This window comes from Leuresthes tenuis, unplaced genomic scaffold, assembly GCF_036924035.1.
Source record: "Leuresthes tenuis unplaced genomic scaffold, fLeuTen1.0.hap1 SCAF_21, whole genome shotgun sequence".
NCBI classification, from domain to species: Eukaryota; Metazoa; Chordata; class Actinopteri; order Atheriniformes; family Atherinopsidae; genus Leuresthes; species Leuresthes tenuis.
This window is the reverse complement of record NW_027325375.1, coordinates 14,189,089-14,209,623: the sequence shown is the minus strand read 5'-3', so window position 1 is coordinate 14,209,623 and position 20,535 is coordinate 14,189,089. Positions and strand designations below refer to the sequence as shown.

The window sequence follows — 20,535 nt, the reverse complement described above, 5'->3', positions numbered from 1 at the left end:
ATCGAATAGATTGTTTCTACTTGGTCAGCCGAGGAGCAGGGGGGGGGGGCAAGCGTCTCAACCAAGCAAAGCTCACCAAGTAGGAACAATCGGGCCCTTTTCGATGGCTGCAACACCTGAAAGAGATATTGATGCGAGACCCGATCAAATGCTTTTTCAAAGTCTAAATTTAAGATGACAAGCCGGGTGTTTCTGTCTCTAGCGTAATCAATGATGTCTCGAATCAGTACGAGGCTGTCGGTGAGTTGTCTCCCTGAGATGGCACAAGCTTGGTCTGGGTGAATTACCTCCTCTAAAACAGAGGACATCCGTGTCGCTGAAACCTTGCTAAAAAGTTTACAGTCAAAGTTTAAAAGTGTGATGGGCCTCCAATTCTTTAGGTCAGTCTTATCATTTTTTTTATTAAGTAGAGTCACTATTCCCACTCTAAAATTGTCAGGCAGTCGGTCGAGTTTTTCAAAATCTTTAAAAACATCTAAAATGTCTGATGATAAAAGGTCCCAATAGGTCAGATAGAATTCTGCAGGAAGCCCGTCTAAACCCGGAGCTCGACTTCTCTTAAAACCTGTTAGGCATTTTTTAACTCTAAAGCAGTAAAATTCTGTGTCAAGTGTGCATTCTCTTTTACGGTTTTGTCAACGAATTTTAAGATTTCTGCCGATGTTTCCAAGTGCACTGGTTTCTCTTTGTACATGTTACTATAAAAGGTATGTACAGTTTCAATCATCTCTTGTGTGGATTTTGTTAAAAACCCATCTTCTCTTTTTAGATTTTGAATACACTCCTTTTTATTTATAACTTTCTTTCTTTTTCACCTTCCTCAATTTCCTGCTCCCTGCTTCTTACAAAAATTCCTTTACTCTTTATTTCTGCTAAAACTGACATTTCCTTTTTGACATCTTTGATTTCTTCTTTAAAGTCTATGCCACACTGATTTAGTTTAAAGTAGCGCTGTAAGCGTTTATGTAGTCCCATCATACATCTATTCTCTTTCCTTTTTTTACGTTTACCTTGCTGTTTAAAAAAAGTCTGGGTCGTTTCCTTCACCATTTCCCACCATTGTGCATGTGTTTCGTAGAGGTCTTGAAGGGTCTGCCACTCTTTATAACATTCCCTGTACTGACTGACTATGATTTCATCCTCCAACAGGGAACAGTTGAGTTTCCACAGACCACTTCCTACCGTCACACCAGAAGGGGGTGAAAGGGTGCAGGAGAGCATAAGGTGGTCTGAAAAGAAAACAGGGGTTAATCTAACATCAGTGGGTGGGCAACCTCTAGTAAAGAAATAATCAATGCGAGAGGCTCTGGTGCCATCATGACTAAACCAGGTGAAGCCCTCCTCTCTGGGATGCATGGTTTTAAAACAGTCAGTAAGCTTAAAATCCCTGCATATGCCCTGAAGTAAAATCGAAGTCTTATCCACTTTAAAATCTACCCCTGCTCTTTTTCTATCTTTCCTGCTCAAGATACAGTTAAAATCCCCTCCTACAACTAAAGGTACCTGCCCTAGCATGTAAAGCTGTATATCTTCTAAAAGGTCATACCTTTCATTTTTTCCATTGAAACCATAAATATTTAAGAGGTTAAAGTCTTGCCCCATAAAATTCAAGTGTGCTAAAAGTGCCCGTCCGTCTCTCACCACTGTGCTACCTTTCACCAGAACATGCGGATTTTTAATTAGAATGGCCACACCATCATTTTTATTTTGATTTGAGCCACTCCATATCGATAAATGGGGCCACATTTCCTCCCATTGTCTATGGTTTTTTAAAAAAGGTAGTCCACATTCTTGTATTAAAAACACATCTGATTTTATGGAGTCTAAGAAGGATAAAATACTCTGGGCTCTTGTCTTTGATTTCACACTTCTCACATTTAGTGTTGAGAAGGTGAGAACCATTAAAAGCATAAAGGAAAGTAGGTATGTCATTTTCGTTTTTCTAAGTTATCAAAACAAATTACACACAGGTTATTTCTTGGGAAACTAGCTCTTCCTTCATTTCTTTAGGTGAAAAGTGAGTAGGGTGATCTATATTTCCTTTTCGGACTCTCGGTGTTGGCCTCTGACGCAATGTTGCATTTAACTTTGAGTCCCTGGGGGTTGATTGCAGAGCTGAAGTTAAAAAGGAGACCTCATTTGGTGAGTCGGAGGGGAAGACTCTAGGTTCTTCCACTGAAGAACTGTCTGAAAGGGACCTAACCCTTCCCCTCTTCTCTGATACCACTGGGGAATCAGAGGCTCAGATGCCGTCCTCTTCGGCTGTTGACCTTCGGGGAGGTGAGTATCTTCACTAGACTCACCTGTCTGCTCTTCCTCCTCATTTAGCGTAGCTCCACCCTCTGCCTGTGAATTCTCACAGACTTCAACACTGAGTGGTGAAGCCTCTACAGGCCCCTCCCCTTTTTGCTCCTCACTTCCAATCCAAGCTTTTGGCGGGAAGTTTGAATTTATTGGGTCAACCTCTTCACTTTGTTCACCAACTGCCACCTTTGGTCCTTCTCTTTGTTGGCTTGACTGTGGCTTTACCATCTTTAATTTGTTGGCAAAAGATTTAGGGCAATCTCTGAAGAGGTGATTTAATTCTCCACAGAGATTACATTTCCTGCCATTTGGACACTCTCCAAAAGTTTGCCCAATTTCTCTGCTCTTCCCACATAACACCTTGGTACAAGCCTCAACCAGGTGCCCATGCTCACCACACTTGCGGCAGAACTTGGGCTGCCCCTGGTAGTGGATGTAACCTCGGTTTTCAAGGTGGCCAGAGCGTCGCCCACCCGCTGCACTGAGCACTCTTCAGCCCTTTTAAATGGTATAACTTTGCACTCCCGCACGCTCCAGCAAGCACCATTCAAGCAACAACTTTGCACTCCAGCTTCGAACATCGGCACAGTCGCAACAAGTAAGGCGACTCTACTCAGAGAAGTCACTCTGCACAGTAAGAAGATTTCTTTTGCACAGACAGAAAGGGCTTCACCCGCAAAGGTAAAGCCTGCCAAAAATAGAAACAACTCATTAGTGCTGCTCTCCACAGAAATCTTTAGTAAAAGGCGAAAGACTTGTACGTTATGAAGAGAAACCAGAGTACGATTATCCGTCACTGCGGGAGCAGGGCATCAGGCTAGTTGGCATAGCCACCTTCCCCATGGTGAGCTTTGCTTGGTTGAGACGCTTGCTCCCCCCCCCCCCCCCCCCCCCCCCTTCCTTGCTCCTCGGCTGACCAACTAGGAACAATCGGGCCCTATTCGATAGCTGCCTTGTCTTTTACTCTGTGCAAAAGACAAGGCAGCAACAAAACACCACGAGAATCCCGTATTGAGGCTTTGTTCTGATCGCTCATTCGGTGTCGCGTTTCTTTCAAGCAATTCTCCCGGTTAGCCCACACTCGGCTCGCTCCCATAGCCGTGTTAAAGTCTACTTCGCATTCACTCTCTTTTCTCAGCAGACTCTTGGGATTTTATCTATAAAATGAATTCCTTCACTCAAACTATGTTAAAACTGCTTCGTCCTTAATATTTACCATGTCTAGAAAGATTTAAACAAAAAAAACAACGTTGTACTTTGCAGTAAAAGAAAGAGCAAATCTAAAGTTTCAGGAATCCGAGAATAAGCTTACTTTCATGAGTTCTTCACGATTTCGGATTTTGCTATAAAATGAATTCCTTCACTCATACTAAATTAAAACTGCTAAACCGCTAATCTGTTATATGTAAGGCAGATGTCAAATTCACCGAAATAGGATCAAAGGGTATTCGGCCAATCGAGCTGTAGCAGCTTCGGTAAAAGAGTATAAGTTGAAGAGTTTGTGAATAAAGGTGTGCGCACACATAGTGTGCTGTACGAAAATAGGCAGGGAGCAATGCCGGCTGGGGTATATGTTCTTGTATGTTGTCTGACTGTTTGATTTGAATGTGTTGTGTAAGTGTCCTGTTGAATGTTACATGTTTCTGCTTTGACACGCTTCACTGTGGTTGTTAACTGTGTGGTGTGTCCTGAAATGTTATATGTTTGGGCTGTGTGACATGCTTAATGCTTGTCAGTAGCTACCCACTTATTCATATATAGCAACTGACAACATAAGAAGTCCGGACATACTTTGATAGTAGTTGTAGAAGTATCCTTATTGATAATAGATCACTAATTCATAGTGATAGAACAGTAGATGAACAGGTGCTTGCACATGTCTCACGAAAATAAAATGGGTGTATGATTGCTGACGGCAGAGCAATACTGCCAAACTTATGAGTTCTTGTGGCAAACTTGATTCAGTGTCTTGACGTGTATACGCTGTTTCGCTGACTTGATTGTCACAAGAAACAAAGTGTGTTTGATAAGATCCGACCATTTTATTACGGGAGGATCAGTATGTATGGATTCTGATGTGACTGATAAACCCATTCGTATCTTAAGCATAATCTAATACGTGAGACAACGCCCTGGCACACGATAAAAAAAAAAGAAAGAGAGAGAGCGGTTTTGTGTCCCCACAGTCCATAATGTAGAAAAGAGAGAAAAAAGCCTTTCTGATTTGGTGTGTGTGCTCATAGTGCAGAGTGTAGAGAAAAGAAAGCCGTTTTGGTGCCATGGGTGTTGTGACTTACACACACACATTTCTAAATTGAGAAAGGAAATTATTTTAGAGGAAGCACTAGAGTTTAGATCCCACATTTGTTGATAGGCATTCATTTATTTCTTCACTTCTGATGAAGTTTCAACAATAAACAACAAACTTTGTATTATGAGAAAGAACTTCTTCAGCAATAAGCATCTCTCGACATATGACGAAATACAGATTTTCCTATAAAATTAATTCCTTCTATCAGCCTGACTTAAAACTGTTTGTCCTCCTTATTTATCCACTTCAAATCAAGTTTCAACAATTAAAAAAAATTTGTAGTTTGAGAAAGAACAACTTAATCTTCAGCAATCAGTATAAAAAGAGGTGCAAATGCCAACCATACATACCTAAAAGGTGGAGCGGAAGTATTCAGCTGCAAGTAGGTGTGAATGTTCGACCATAATTTGTAAAAAGCGGGTAAGAAAAGGTTCGAATGCCCGACTATATATTAACAAAAGCGGGAGGAGAGGTCTTCGGATGAGAGTGGGTGAGAATTTCCAACCATAATCTATAAAATACGGTGAAAAAAAATATGTGAATGCCTCATAGAACACTAAAAGCGGAAGTGTTCGGCTGCAAGAAGGTGTGAATGTCCGACTATATTTGGTGAAAAGCAGGTGAAGCAAGGTCTGAATGCCCAACCTTACATCATCAAAAGCGAGATCAGAGGTGTTTGGCTGCAAGAAGGCCATAGTTTGCCAAAAGCGGGTAAGGTGCGAATGACCGACTAAATATCAACAAAAGTGGGGGCGGAGGTCTTCGGATGCAAGTGGGTGTGAATATCCCACCATACAAGTATGGTGGAGAGGAAGCTGTGAATGGCCGACCATAGTGAAAGGCGGGTGAGAGAAGGTGCGAATGTCAAACCATACATAATCAAAACAGGGAGCGGAGGTGTTCTGCTGTAAGAAGGTGTGAATGTCCAACCATAGTTGGTAAAAAGCGGGTAAGAAAAGGTTAAAATACCCGACTGTACACAATCAATAGCGGGAGCGGAGTTTTTCGGCTACTAAAAGGTGTGAAAGTCCGACCATGGTTTGTAAAAAGCGGGTAAGAAAAGGTGCAAATGCCCGACAATGTATGATCAAAAGAGGGAGTGGAGGTTTTCGGCTGCAAGAAGGTCTGAATGTCCAACCATAATTTGTAAAAACCGGGGAAGAAAAGGCTCGAAAGCCCGACTATACACCATCAAAAGTGGGAGCGGAGGTGTTCAGCTGCAAGACGGTCTGAATGTCCATCAATAATTGCTAGAAAACATGAAAGAAAATTTTCGAATATCAAACTGCACATGATCATAAGCGGGAGAGGAGGTGTTCAGCTGCAAGAAGGTGTGAATGTCTACCCATAATTACTGAAAAATGGGTAAGAAAATGTGCGAATGCCTAACCATACAACGCTGTAAGACGGTGTGAATGTCCGACCATAGATGGTAAAAAGCGGGTAAGAAAAGGTTAAATTACCCGACTGTACACAATCAAAAGAGGGAGCGGAGTTGTTCAGCTAAGAGAAGGTGTGAAAGTCCGACCTTGGTTTGTAAAAAGCGGGTAAGAAAAGGTTCGTATGCCCGAATATACACCATCAAAAGCGGAAGCTGAGGTGTTCGGCTGCAAGATATTGTGAACGTCCGACCAAAGTTTGTAAAAAGCAGTTAAGAAAAGGTTCGAATATCTAACCAAACATAATCAAAAGCGGGAGCAGAGCTGTTCGACTGGAAGTAGGTGTGAATGTCAGATCATAATTTGCAAAAAGCTGATGAGAAAGAATGCCCGACTATACACCATCAAATGCGGTAGCGGAGTTATTCGGCTGTGAGTAGGTGTGAATCTCCAACCATAATTGCTGAAAAATGTGTTAGAAAAGGTAAAAATGCCGGTCCATACATAATCAAAATCGGGAGAGGTGGTGTTCAGCTGCAAGAAGGTCTAAATGTCCATCAATAATTGCTAGAAAACATGAAAGAAAATTTTCGAAAATCAAACCACACATGATCATAAGTGGGAGAGGAGGTGTTCAGCTCCAAGATATTGTGAACGTCCGACCAAAGTTTGTAAAAAGCAGTTAAGAAAAGGTTCGAATATCTAACCAAACATAATCAAAAGCGGGAGCAGAGCTGTTCGACTGCAAGTAGGTGTGAATGTCAGATCATAATTTGCAAAAAGCTGATGAGAAAGGGTGAGAATGCCCGACTATACACCATCAAATGCGGTAGCGGAGTTGTTCGGCTGTGAGTAGGTGTGAATCTCCAACCATAATTGCTGAAAAATGTGTTAGAAAAGGTAAAAATGCCGGTCCATACATCATCAAAATCGGGAGAGGTGGTGTTCAGCTGCAAGAAGGTCTAAATGTCCATCAATAATTGCTAAAAAACATGAAAGAAAATTTTCGAAAATCAAACCACACATGATCATAAGTGGGAGAGGAGGTGTTCAGCTGCAAGAAGGTGTGAATGTCCACCCATAATACCTGAAAAATGGGTAAAAAAAAGGTGCGAATGCCCAACCATAAATCATCAAAAGCAGGAGTGGAGTTGTTCAGCTACAAGAAGGTATGAAAGTCCAACCATGGTTTGTAAAAAGCGGGTAAGAGAAGGTTCGAATACCCGAATATATACCATCAAAAGCGGAAGCGGGGGTGTTCGGCTGCAAGAAGGTGTGAACGTCCGACCAAAGTTTTTAAAAAGCAGTTAAGAAAAGGTTTGAATATCCAACCGAACATAATCAAAAGCGGGAGCAGAGCTGTTCGACTGCAAGTAGGTGTGAATGTCAGATCATAATTGCTGAAAAATGTGATAGAAAAGACTAGAATGCCGGACAATACATCATCAAAAGCGGGAGAGGTGGTTTTTCGGCTGAGAGTAGGTGTGAATGTCCAGCCATAATTACTCACAAACGGGGGAAGAAAAGGTAGTATTTCCAGACCACACATGATCAAAACAGGGAATGGAGGTGGTTCAGCTGCAAGGTGACTAAAGTTTGTAAAAACCGTGTAAGACAAGGGGCGAATGCCCGACAATGTATGATCAAAAGAGGGAGCGGAGGTTTTTGGCTGCAAGGTCTGAATGTCCAACCATAATTTGTAAAAATCGGGGAAGAAAAGGCTCAAAAGCCCGACTATACACCATCAAAAGCGGGAGCAGAGGTGTTCAGGTGCAAGAAGGTCTGAATGTCCGACCAATAATTACTGAAAAATGGGTAAGAAAAGGTGCGAATGCCAAATCATACATCATCAAAAGCAGGAGCGGATGTGTTCGGCTACAAGAAGGTTTGAATGTCCAACCATAGTAAGTAATAGGTGGGTAAGAAAAGGCTCGAATGCCCGACTATACACCATCAAAAGCGGAAGCGGAGGTGTTCGGCTGCAAGACGGTGTGAACGTCCGACCAAAGTTTGTAAAAAGCATTAAGAAAATGTTCGAATATCCAACCAAACATAATCAAAAGCGGGAGCAGAGCTGTTCGACTTCAAGTAGGTGTGAATATCAGATCATAATTTGCAAAAAGCTGATGAGAAAGGGTGAGAATGCCCGACTATACACTATCAAATGTGGGAGCGGAGGTGTTCGTCTGTGAGTAGGTGTGAATGTCCGACCATAATTGCTGAAAAATGTGTTAGAAAAGGTAAGAAGGCCGGACCATATATCATCAAAAGCGGGAGAGGTTGTGTTCGGCTGCAAGAAGGTGTGAATGTCCAGCCATAATTACTCACAAACGGGTAGGAAAAGGTACTATTGCCAGACCATATATGATCAAAACAGGGAGCGGAGGTGGTTCAGCTGCAAGGAGGTTTGAATGTCCGACTAAAGTTTGTAAAAAGCGGGTAAGACAAGGTGTGAATGCCCGACAATGTATGATCAAAAGAGGAGCGGAGGTTTTCGGCTGCAAGAAGGTCTGATTGTCCACCCATAATTACTGAAAAATGGGTAAGAAAAGGTGCGAAAGCCCAACCGCACATGATCATAAGTGGATGAGAAGGTGTTCGACTGCAAGTAGGTGTGAATGTAATCAATGTCTAGATAGATTTCAACAAAAAACAACGTTGTACTTTGCAGTAAAAGAAAGTGCAAACCAAAAGTTTTAGGAATCCGAGAATAAGCTTATTTTCATGAGTTCTGCACGATTTCGGATTTTATGTATAAAATGAATTTCTTCATGCAAACTAAGTTAACACTGCTTTGTCCTTCATATGTACCCATTTCTACATATATTTCAAGCATAAACTTCCTCATATTACCCTGAATGAGAAAGAGCCACACTTGTGATTAAGCCATACCTCCCTTTTGAGGAGTTCTGCATGATTTGGGATTTTATCTATAAAATTAATTCCTTCACTCAAACTATGTTAAAACGGCTTTTACCTTCATATATATCAATGTGTCGATAGATTTAAACAAAAAAAACAACGTACTTTGCAATAAAAGAAAGAGCAAATCAAAAGTTTTAGGAATCCGAGAATAAGCTTATTTTCATGAGTTCTGCACGATTTCGGATTTTATGTATAAAATTAATTCATTCACTCAAACCAAGTTAAAACTGCTTTTTCCTTCATATTTATCAATGTCTAGATCGACTTCAACAAAGAACAACATTGTATTTTGCAGTAGAAGAAAGAGCAAAACTGAAGGATCAGGAATCCGAGAATAAGCTTCTTTTCATACGTTCTGCATGATTTGGGATTTTATGTATAAAATGAATTCCTTCACTCAAACTAAGTTAACACTGCTTTGTCCTTCATATGTACCCATTTCTACATATATTTCAAGCATAAACTTCCTCATATTACCCTGAATGAGAAAGAACCACACTTGTGATTAAGCCATACGCCCCTTTTGAGGAGTTCTGCATGATTTGGGATTTTATCTATAAAATCAATTCCTTCACTCAAACTATGTTAAAACGGCTTTTACCTTCATATTTATCAATGTCTCGATATATTTAAACAAAAAAAACAACGTTGTACTTTGCAGTAAAAGAAAGAGCCAATCAAAAGCTTTAGGAATCCGAGAATAAGCTTATTTTCATGAGTTCTGCACGATTTCGGATTTTATGTATAAAATGAATTAATTCACTCAAACCAAGTTAAAACTGCTTTTTCCTTCATATTTATCAATGTCTAGATCGACTTCAACAAAGAACAACATTGTATTTTGCAGTAGAAGAAAGAGCAACACTGAAGGATCAGGAATCCGAGAATAAGCTTATTTTCTTATGGGCAAGTGGGAACTGCTTTGTCCTTCATATTTATCAATGTGTAGATGGATTTCAACTTCTTCTACTGCAAAGTCCAATGTTTTTCTTTGTTGAAGTCGATCTAGACATTGATGAATATTGAAGGACAAAGCAGTTTTAACTTGGTTTGAGCAAAGCAATTCATTTTATAGCAAAATCCGAAATCGTGCAGAACTCATGAAAGCAGGCTTATACTCGGATTCCTGAAACTTTAGATTTGCTCTTTCTTTTACTGTAAAGTACAACGTTGTTTTTTTGTTTAAATATTTCTAGACATGGTAAATATGAAGGACAAATCAGTTTTAACATAGTTTGAGTGAAGTAATGCATTTTTTAAGCAAAATCCCAAATCATGCAGAACTCACGAAATGCTTTTTCTCGCTTTTCACTGCTTTTTACAAACTTTGGTCGGACGTTCACACCTTCTTGCATCCGAACACCTCCGCTTCCGCTTTTGATGATGTATATTCGGGCATTTGAACCTTTTTTTACCCGCTTTTTACAAACCATTGTCGGACTTTCTTTGCAGCCGAACACCACCTCTCCCGCTTTTGATGATGTATGGTCCAGTATTCTTACCTTTTCTAACACATTTTTCAGCAATTATGGTCGGACATTCACACCTACTCACAGCTGGACACCTCCGCTCTCTCTTTTGATCATACATTGTTGGGTATTCGCACCTTGTCCTACCCGCTTTTTACAAACTATAGTCAGACATTAACACCTTGCAGCTGAACCTCCGCTCCCTGTTTTGATCATGTATGGTCTGGCAATACTACCTTTTCTTCCCCCGTTTGTGAGTAATTATGGCTGGACATTCACACTTACTTGCAGTCGAACAGCTCTGCTCCCGCTTTTGATTATGTTTGGTTGGATATTCGAACCTTTTCTTAACTGCTTTTTACAAACCATGGTCGGACTTTCACACCTTCTTGTAGCCGAACAACTCCGCTCCCGCTATTGATTGTGTACAGTCGGGTATTTTACCCTTTTCTTACCCGCTTTTTACCAACTATGGTCGGACATTCACACCGTCTTACAGCGGAACACCTCCGCTCCCGCTTTTTATGGTGTATAGTCGGGCATTCGAACCTTTTCTTACCCGCTTTTTACAAACTTTGGTAGGACATTCAAACCTTCGTGTATCCGAAAACCTCCGCTCTCTCTTTTGATCATACATTGTCGGACATTCGCACCTTTTCTTACCCGCTTTTTACAAACCATGGTCGGACTTTCACACCTTCTTGTAGCCGAACAACTCCGCTCCCGCTATTGATTGTGTACAGTCGGGTATTTTACCCTTTTCTTACCCGCTTTTTACCAACTATGGTCGGACATTCACACCGTCTTACAGCGGAACACCTCCGCTCCCGCTTTTTATGGTGTATAGTCGGGCATTCGAACCTTTTCTTACCCGCTTTTTACAAACTTTGGTAAGACATTCAAACCTTCGTGTATCCGAAAACCTCCGCTCTCTCTTTTGATCATACATTGTCGGACATTCGCACCTTTTCTTACCCGCTTTTTACAAACCATGGTCGTACTGTCACACCTTCTTGTAGCCGAACACATCCGCTCCCGCTATTGATTGTGTACAGTCGGGTATTTTAACCTTTTCTTACCCGCTTTTTACCAAGTATGGTCGGACATTCACACCTTCGTACAGCGGAACACCTCCGCTCCCTCTTTTGATGGTGTATGTTCGGGCATTCAAACCTTTCCTTACCCGCTTTTTCCAAACTATGGTCGGCTATTCACAGCTTCCTCTCCACCATACTTGTATGGTGGGATATTCACACCCACTTGCATCCGAAAACCTCCGCCCCAAATTTTGTTGATATTTAGTCGGACATTCGCACCTTACCCGCTTTTGGCAAACTATGGCCTTCTTGCAGCCTAACAACTCTGATCCTTCTTTTGATGATGTAAGGTTGGGCATTCAGACCTTGCTTCACCTGCTTTTCACCAAATATAGTCGGACATTCACACCTTCTTGCAGCCGAACACTTCCGCTCCACCTTTTAGTGTTCTATCACACCTTTTTTTTCACCGCATTTTATACATTATGGTTGGAAATTTTCAACCACTTTCATCCGAAGACCTCTCCTCCCGCTTTTGTTAATATATTTGAACTTTAGTTGGACATTCAAACCTTCTTGCAGCTGAACCACCTCCGCTCCCTGTTTTGATCATATATGGTCTGGCAATACTACCTTTTCTTACCCGTTTGTGAGTAATTATGGCTGGACATTCACACCTACTTGCAGCCGAACACAACCTCTCTCGCTTTTGATGATGTATGGACCGGCATTTTTACCTTTTCTAACACATTTTTCAGCAATTATGGTCGGAGATTCACACCTACTCACAGCCGAACAACTCCGCTCCCGCATTTGATGATGTATAGTCGGGCATTCTCACCCTTTCTCATCAGCTTTTTGCAAATTATGATCTGACATTCACACCTACTTGCAGTCGAACAGCTCTGCTCCCGCTTTTGATTATGTTTGGTTGGATATTCGAACCTTTTCTTAACTTCTTTTTACATATTTTGGTTGGACGTTCACACCTTCTTGTAGCTGAACACATGCACTCCTGCTTTTGATGATGTATGGTTGGGCATTCGCACCTTTTTTTTACCCATTTTTCAGGTATTATGGGTGGACATTCACACCTTCTTGCAGCTGAACACCTCCTCTCCCACTTATGATCATGTGCGGTTTGATTTTCGAAAAGTTTCTTTCATGTTTTCTAGCAATTATTGATGGACATGTAGACCTTCTTGCAGCTGAACACCTCCGCTCCCGCTTTTGATCATACATTGTCAGGCATTCGCACCTTGTCTTACCCACTTTTTACAAACTTTAGTCGAACAGTCACACCTTTTTGCAGCCGAACACCACCTCTACCGCTTTTGATGATGTATGGTCCAGCATTCTTACCTTTTCTAACACATTCTTCAGCAATTATGGTCGGACATTCACACCTACTCAGAGCCGAACACCACCGCTCCCGCATTTGATGGTCTATAGTCGGGCATTCTACAGCGGAAAAGACTCATTCTTATGTTTGGTTAGATATTCAAACCTTTTCTTAACTGCTTTTTACAAACTTTGGTCGGACGTTCACAATATCTTGCAGCCGAACACCTCCGCTTCCGCTTTTGATGGTGTATATTCGGGCATACGAACCTTTTCTTACCCGCTTTTTACAAACCAAGGTCGGACTTTCACACCTTCTCTTAGCTGAACAACTCCGCTCCCTCTTTTGATTGTGTACAGTCGGGTAATTTAACCTTTTCTTACCCGCTTTTTACCATCTATGGTCGGACATTCACACCGTCTTACAGCGGAACACCTCCGCTCCCTCTTTTGATGATGTATGGTTAGGCATTCGCACCTTTTCTTACCCATTTTTCAGTAATTATGGGTAGACATTCACACCTTCTTGCAGCTGAACACCTCCTCTCCTGCTTATGATCATGTGCAGTTTGATATTCGAAAATTTTCTTTCATGTTTTCTAGCAATTATTGATGGACATTCAGACCGTCTTGAAGCTGAACACCGTCTTGAAGCTAAACACCTCCGCTCCCACTTTTGATGGTGTATAGTCGGGCTTTCGAGCCTTTTCTTCCCCGGTTTTTACAAATTATGGTTGGACATTCAGACCTTCTTGCAGCCGAAAACCTCCACTCCCTCTTTTGATCATACATTGTCGGGCATTCGCACCTTTTCTTACCCGCTTTTTACAAACCATGGTCGGACTTTCACACCTTCTTGTAGCCGAAAAATTCCGCTCCCGCTATTGATTGTGTACAGTCGGGTATTTTAACCTTTTCTTACCCGTTTTTTACCAACTATTGTTGGACATTCACACCGTCTTACAGCGGAACACCTCCGCTCCCTCTTTTGATGGTGTATGTTCGGGCACTCGAACCTTTTCTTACCCGCTTTTTACAAACTATGGTCAGACATTCAAACCTTCTTGTAGCCGAACACATCCACTCCTGCTTTTGATGATGGGTATTCAAACCTACTTGTTGCCCGCTTTTCATTAATTATGGGTGGACATACACACCTTGTCGCAGCCAAACACCTCCGCTCCCTGTTTTGATCATGTATGATTGGACATTCGCACCTTTTCTCACCCGCTTTTTACTATGGTCGGCCATTCACAGCTTCCTCTCCACCATACTTGTATGGTGGGATATTCACACCCACTTGCATCCGAAGACCTCCGCCCCCACTTTTGTTGATATTTAGTCGGTCATTCGCAGCTTACCCGCTTTTGGCAAACTATGGCCTTCTTGCAGCCAAACACCTCTGATCTCGTTTTTGATGATGTAAGGTTGGGCATTCAGACCTTGCTTCACCTGCTTTTCACCAAATATAGTTGAACAGTCACAGCTTCTTGCAGCCGAACACTTCTGCTCCACCTTTTAGTGTTCTATGGGGTATTCACACCTTTTTTTTCACCGCATTTTATTGATTATGGTTGGAAATTCTCACCCACTCTTATCCGAAGACCTCTCCTCCTGCTTTTGTTAATATATAGTCGGGCATTCAAACCTTTTCTTACCCGCTTTTTACAAATTATGGTCGAACATTCACACCTACTTGCAGCCGAACACCTCCGCTCCCGCTTTTGATGGTGTATAGTCGGGCTTTCGAGCCTTTTCTTCCCCAGTTTTTACAAATTATGGTTGTACATTCAGACCTTGCAGCCGAAAACCTCCGCTCCCTCATTTGATCATACATTGTCAGGCATTCGCACCTTGTCTTACCCGCTTTTTATAAACTTTAGTCAGACATTCACACCTTGCAGCTGAACCACCTCCGCTCCCTGTTTTGATAATGTATGGTCTGGCAATACTACCTTTTCTTACCGGTTTGTGAGTAATTATGGTTTGACATTCACACCTACTCACAGCCGAACACTTCCGCTCCCGCTTTTGATTATGTTTGGTTGGATATTCGAAACTTTTCTTCACTGCTTTTTACAAACTTTGGTCGGACATTCACACCTTCTTGCAGCCGAACACCTCCGCTTCCGCTTTTGATGGTATATATTCGGGCATTCGAACCTTTTCTTACCCACTTTTTACAAACCATGGTCGGACTTTCACACCTTCTTGTAGCCGAACAACTCCGCTCCCGCTATTGATTGTGTACAGTCGGGTATTTTAACCTTTTCTTACCCGCTTTATACCAACTATTGTTGGACATTCACACCGTCTTACAGCGGAACACCTCCGCTCTCTCTTTTGATGGTGTATGTTCGGGCATTCGAACCTTTTCTTACCCGCATTTTACGAACTATGGTCGGACATTCAAACCTTCTTTTAGCCGAACACATCCACTCCTGCTTTTGATGATGTATGGTTGAGCATTCGCACCTTTTCTTACCCATTTTTTACAAACTATGGTCGGACATTCACACCTTCTTGCAGCTGAACACCTCCTCTCCCGCTTATGATGATGTGTGGTTTGATATTCGAAAATTTTCTTTCATTTTTTCTAGCAATTATTGATGGACATTCAGACCTTCTTGCAGCTGAACACCTCCGCTCCCGCTTTTGATGATGTATAGTCGGGCTTTCGAGCCTTTTCTTCCCCGGTTTTTACAAAATTATTGTTGGACATTCAGACCTTCTTGCAGCCGAAAACCTCCGCTCCCTCTTTTGATCATACATTGTCGGGCATTCGCACCTTCTCTTACCCACTTTTTACAAACCAGGGTCGGACTTTCACACCTTTTAGTAGCCGAACAACTCCGCTCCCGCTATTGATTGTGTACAGTCGGGTATTTTCACCTTTTCTTACCCGCTTTTTACCAACTATTGTTGGACATTCACACCGTCTTACAGCGGAACACCTCCGCTCTCTCTTTTGATGGTGTATGTTCGGGCATTCGAACCTTTTCTTACCCGCATTTTACGAACTATGGTCGGACATTCAAACCTTCTTTTAGCCGAACACATCCACTCCTGCTTTTGATGATGTATGGTTGAGCATTCGCACCTTTTCTTACCCATTTTTTACAAACTATGGTCGGACATTCACACCTTCTTGCAGCTGAACACCTCCTCTCCCGCTTATGATGATGTGTGGTTTGATATTCGAAAATTTTCTTTAATTTTTTCTAGCAATTATTGATGGACATTCAGACCTTCTTGCAGCTGAACACCTCCGCTCCCGCTTTTGATGATGTATAGTCGGGCTTTCGAGCCTTTTCTTCCCCGGTTTTTACAAAATTATTGTTGGACATTCAGACCTTCTTGCAGCCGAAAACCTCCGCTCCCTCTTTTGATCATACATTGTCGGGCATTCGCACCTTCTCTTACCCGCTTTTTACAAACCAGGGTCGGACTTTCACACATTTTAGTAGCCGAACAACTCCGCTCCCGCTATTGATTGTGTACAGTCGGGTATTTTCACCTTTTCTTACCCGCTTTTTACCAACTATGGTCAGAAATTCACACCTTCTTACAGCGGAACACCTCCGCTCCCTCCTTTGATGGTGTATGTTCGGGCATTCGAACCTTTTCTTACCCGCTTTTTACAAACTATGGTCAGACATTCAAACCTTCTTGTAGCCGAACACATCCACTCCTGCTTTTGATGATGGGTATTCAAACCTACTTGTTGCCTGCTTTTCATTAATTATGGGTGTACATACACACCTTGTCGTAGCCAAACACCTCCGCTCCCTGTTAGGATCATGTATGGTTGGGCATTCGTACCTTTTCTTACCCATTTTGCAGTAATTATGGGTGGACATTCACACCTTCTTGCATTTGAACACCTCCTCTCCCGCTTATGATCATGTGCGGTTTGATATTTGAAAATTCTCTTCCATGTTTTCTAGCAATTATTGATGGACATTCAGACCTTCTTGCAGCTGAACACCTCCGCTCCAGCTGTTGATGGTGTATAGTCGGGCTTTCGAGCCTTTTCTTCCCAGATTTTTACAAAATATGGATGGACATTCAGACCTTGTTTCAGCCGAAAACCTCCTCTCCCTCTTTTGATCATACATTGTCGGGCATTCACACCTTTTCTTACCCGCTTTTTACAAACCATGGTCGGACTTTCACACCTTTTAGTAGTGGAACAACTCTGCTCCCGCTATTGATTGTGTACAATCGGGTATTTTAACCTTTTCTTACCTGCTTCTTGCCAACTATGGTCGGACATTCACACCTTCTTACAGCGGAACACCTCCGCTCCCTCCTTTGATGGTGTATGTTCGGGCATTCCAACCTTTTCTTACCCGCTTTTTACAAACTATGGTCAGACATTCACACCTTCTTGCAGCCGAACACTTCCGCTCTACCTTTTAGTGTTCTATGGGGTATTCACACCTTTTTTTTCACCGCATTTTATAGATTATGGTTGTAAATTCTCACCCACTCGTATCCGAAGACCTCTCCTCCTGCTTTGGTTAATATATAGTCGGGCATTCAAACCTTTTCTTACCCGCTTTTTACAAATTATGGTCGAACATTCACACCTACTTGCAGCCGAACACCTCCGCTCCCGCTTTTGATGGTGTATAGTCGGGCTTTCGAGCCTTTTCTTCCCCGGTTTTTACAAATTATGGTTGGACATTCAGACCTTGCAGCCGAAAACCTCCGCTCCCTCTTTTAATCATACATTGTCAGGCATTCGCACCTACTTGCAGCCGAATACTTCCGCTCCACCTTTTAGTGATGTATGGTTGGCATTTGCACCTTTTCTTACCCTTTCTTACCCTACTGATTGCTTAAGATGAAGTTGTTTTGTCTCAAACTACAACATTTTTTTAATTGTTGAAACTTGATTTGAAGTGGATAAATAAGGAGGACAAACAGTTTTAAGTCAGGCTGATAGAAGGAATTAATTTTATAGCAAAATCTGTATTTCGTCATATGTCGAGAGATGCTTATTGCTGAAGAAGTTCTTTCTCATTCTACAAAGTACAACGTTGTTTATCGTTGAAACTTCTTATGTTGTCAGTTGCTATATATGAATAAGTGGGTAGCTACTGACAAGCATTAAGCATGTCACACAGCCCAAACATATAACATTTCAGGACACACCACACAGTTAACAACCACAGTGAAGTGTCAAAATCCAAACATGTAACATTCAACAGGACACTTACACAACACATTCAAATCAAACAGTCAGACAACATACAAGAACATATACCCCAGCCGGCATTGCTCCCTGCCTATTTTCCTACAGCTCACTATGTGTGCGCACACCTTTATTCACAAACTCTTCAACTTATACTCTTTTACCAAAGCTGCTACAGCTCGATTGGCCGAATACCCTTAGATCCTATTTCGGTGAATTTGACATCTGCCTTACATGTAACAGATTAGCGGTTTAGCAGTTTTAATTTAGTTTGAGTGAAGGAATTCATTTTATAGCAAAATCCGAAATCGTGAAGAACTCATGAAAGTAAGCTTATTCTCGGATTCCTGAAACTTTAGATTTGCTCTTTCTTTTACTGCAAAGTACAACGTTGTTTTTTTTTCGTTTAGATCTTTCTAGACATGGTAAATATGAAGGACAAAGCAGTTTTAACATAGTTTGAGTGAAGGAATTCATTTTATAGATAAAATCCCAAGAGTCTGCTGAGAAAAGAGAGTGAATGCGAAGTAGACTTTAACACGGCTCTGGGAGCGAGCCGAGTGTGGGCTAACCGGGAGAATTGCTTGAAAGAAACGCGACACCAAATGAGCGGTCAGAACAAAGCCTCAATACGGTTTTCCCGTGGTGTTTTTGTTGCTGCCTTGTCTTTTGCACAGAGTAAAAGACAAGGCAGCCATCGAATAGGGCCCGATTGTTCCTACTTGGTCAGCCGAGGAGCAAGTGGGGGGGGGGGGCAAGCGTCTCAACCAAGCAAAGCTCACCATGGGGAAGGTGGCTATGCCAACTAGCCTGATGCCCTGCTCCCGCAGTGACGGATAATCGTACTCTGGTTTCTCTTCATAACGTACAAGTCTTTCGCCTTTTACTAAAGACTTCTGTGGAGAGCAGCACTAATGAGTTGTTTCTATTTTTGGCAGGCTTTACCTTTGCGGGTGAAGCCCTTTCTGTCTGTGCAAAAGAAATCTTGTTACTGTGCAGAGTGACTTCTCTGAGTAGAGTCGCCTTACTTGTTGCGACTGTGCCGATGTTCGAAGCTGGAGTGCAAAGTTGTTGCTTGAATGGTGCTTGAATGGTGCTTGCTGGAGCGTGCGGGAGTGCAAAGTTATACCATTTAAAAGGGCTGAAGAGTGCTCAGTGCAGCAGGTGGGCGGAGGTGCAAAGTGACACTCTGGCCACCTATGGCCATAAAAAGAACAGGGGTGTTAGCGGACAAGTGCGCATTGTGCCAGGAAGGGCATTCGGACGTGAACCAGTGGACAGTTGTCGCTTCTCGGCCTTTTGGCTAAGATCAAGTGTAGTATCTGTTCTTATCAGTTTAATATCTGATATGTCCTCTCTACGAGGACTACATATTAAATGGATTTTTAGCAATAGGAGTTGAAAAATTAGCTTGCTCCGTTCACTCCAAGCATTGACCCCGTACTGCAGTGCCGCTGGGAACGGTGCGCTCTTCTCTACTCTTGTGAAAAAGCAAACAGCGGTGCAGGATGCAAGTTTCAGGGAGCCCAAGATGAAACTTTCTTTTAGTCTGCTGAGAAAAGAGAGTGAATGCGAAGTAGACTTTAACACGGCTCTGGGAGCGAGCCGAGTGCGGGCTAACCGGGAGAATTGCTTGAAAGAAACGCCATACCAAATGAGCGGTCAGAACAAAGCCTCAATACGGTGTTCCCGTTGTGTTTTTGTTGCTGCCGCTGTTTGCTTTTTCACAAGAGCGCACCTGTTGAGGGGGGGCCTGGGTGATGGTGGGTCTCAGGCCCGGGCTGCTGCGACTGGTGTGACCGGGTGGTTTGTTTGTTTGTTTTTTGTTGTTGTTTGTTTGTTTTTTGTAGAGGTCCTCCGGAGTGGGGTTGGGTTGAGTGGGGTGGGGCGGGATGGGTACCTTCTGGGGGTACAGTAGCTCCCAGAATATGGTCGCTGCAGGCCCCGAGCCTGGTGGACATCAGGCCCTCCTGTCCTGTGTTGGCTCCCTGGTAGCGGGGATGCCTATTGCAGCCAGTCCCTGGCTGCCCCCAGTGTATATCCCCATACCCCTCTCCCTTCTGGCTCCTGTACACAGCACACACTCACACATGAAGGGTTTTGGGGGCGTGTGTGTTCGGTGGGGTGTAGTGGACTCTGCAGTAGTTGCCCTCTGCAGTTCCCACCCCTGTTTTAATTACACCTTAGACATTACTACTTATCAAACACACTCACACACACACATTAGGTCTTGGGGGGTGGTTACACTGAGTGGCATCTGGTGGGCGGGGCTCTTTGGGTATGTAGGCTGCCCAGAGGGCCACGCTCCCAGTTCTACAAGTTTGGCTGCCCCTCAATTTTAATTGCTCACTATTAGAAAATATTGAAGAGCCAGAAGGGTGAGGGGAGGGGTCTTCTTCGCACACCCCTGCTTCCTGGTTGCTGCTCGGGGCGGGAGGGGCCAGGAGGATTAATTAATTGTTCTGCTGGTTTGGGGTCTGTGGTGGCTGGGGGGCTGCTGGCCCCCTGGTGTGCCCGCTGCACTACACCCCAGCGGAGTCGAGGGAGGGAGGACGTGTGGATGTATGGG

General features: G+C 42.8%; 3 non-coding genes across 3 annotated transcripts; 2 read left to right on the top strand and 1 right to left on the bottom strand.

The window, feature by feature from the left end:
- Positions 1-2,974: 2,974 nt before the first annotated feature.
- LOC140280649 (U5 spliceosomal RNA) lies at positions 2,975-3,088 on the bottom strand. The gene has a single exon (XR_011909586.1). It is a non-coding gene; the product is annotated as a U5 spliceosomal RNA (small nuclear RNA).
- Positions 3,089-18,808: 15,720 nt separating this feature from the next.
- On the top strand, positions 18,809-18,922 carry LOC140280591 (U5 spliceosomal RNA). The gene has a single exon (XR_011909532.1). It is a non-coding gene; the product is annotated as a U5 spliceosomal RNA (small nuclear RNA).
- Positions 18,923-19,249: 327 nt separating this feature from the next.
- Positions 19,250-19,440, top strand: LOC140280797 (U2 spliceosomal RNA). Its single transcript, XR_011909717.1, has one exon. It is a non-coding gene; the product is annotated as a U2 spliceosomal RNA (small nuclear RNA).
- Positions 19,441-20,535: the final 1,095 nt, after the last annotated feature.